Genomic DNA, 1162 nt, shown 5'->3' with positions numbered 1-1162 from the left:
CCGCGTGCGCACATAACAGGTACCACAGGGCAGTTGTAACAAGCAAAAGCTTTTTGTTTGTTTGTTGCACAGTTTAGGGGCCTAGAAGGCGGGGAGGCCTCTCTCCCCCTGCCAGTGCTGAAGGAAGAGCCTTGTCTTTTTGAGTTTCTGCCCCGAGAGATCTTCCTCTGGGGTACCTCCCTCCTTTTCCATCTCTTTTCTACCTTGACCAGAGAGGGACCCTCCACGAATCCTGCCTCGCGACCACAACAAAGACCGCTCCCTCGGTCCTAAATGAGACGCTAACCACAGGCATAGAGGTCTGGGTTGACAGCACATGGTTGGGGGACACAGTTCAATCCATCAACACACTCACAGCTATGGAATACATGCCAACTCATAGTGAGCCTAGGAGACAGGGTGGAGCTGCCCCTGTGCGTTCTGAGGCTCTAACTCTGAACGGCAGTAGGCAGGCTCACTCGTCTTTCTCCTGAGCAGCGGCTGGTGGTTGCCAACTGCTGGCCTTGTGCTTGGCAGCCCAACCCATCACCCACTGCACTACCAGGGCTCTGGTTAATTCTATCCATAGCAGGCATGTACATGCCTAAAGGACCACTCTACTGCAGCCAGCCCCACGGAGAGATGTGGGTCTGTTCAAACGATTAGAATGACCAGCATGAAGGAGAGAATTCTCGAAGAGCTTTGAACAGATTTGAGTGTGTGAGTATACGCACTAGGATCGTTAAACAAGTTATGAGGGGCACAGAGACCATGTAGTCATCAGAAAAACCCGTTATCTTGACTCAATCATCTACCTCTTCCTCCCGTGTCCCCTTTTTACCTGCCCACTTGCACACCTGACTTGTGCGGGGTGGCAGTGGTCATCAGGAGCCCCCGTGGCCCAATCATGAAGGGCCCTGCTGCTGGGCTAAAGGTTCGCAGCGGGGGCCCACCCAGTGGCCTCCTGCAAGAAAGGTCAGGCTAGCTCCTCATAAAGGCTGCAGCCTAGAAAACTGGACGGGGCAGTTTTGCTCCATTATAGGGTCAGGTCGCTGTGAGTCACAAGTCTTGTGATAACACTTGCAACCGTAGTCATAGCCTACATGCAATTTGGTTTTTTCCTACTGCACATCTATAGTAAGCATATGTCATAAGTTTAAATCACTGCACCTGGCAGTGCAGA

General features: G+C 52.2%; 1 protein-coding gene across 1 annotated transcript in view; it reads left to right on the top strand.

Annotated features, from left to right (window-relative positions):
* Window positions 1-1162, top strand: part of PIK3C2B (phosphatidylinositol-4-phosphate 3-kinase catalytic subunit type 2 beta) — a 94555-nt gene that overhangs the window by 75813 nt on the left and 17580 nt on the right. The gene's annotated exons all lie outside the window — the stretch shown is intronic.

The sequence above is a fragment of the Echinops telfairi genome, unplaced genomic scaffold, assembly GCF_000313985.2.
Source record: "Echinops telfairi isolate 266 unplaced genomic scaffold, ASM31398v2 ScPeMD7_7424;HRSCAF=8462, whole genome shotgun sequence".
NCBI lineage: Eukaryota > Metazoa > Chordata > Mammalia > Afrosoricida > Tenrecidae > Echinops > Echinops telfairi.
This window is presented reverse-complemented; position numbering and strand designations above follow the sequence as displayed.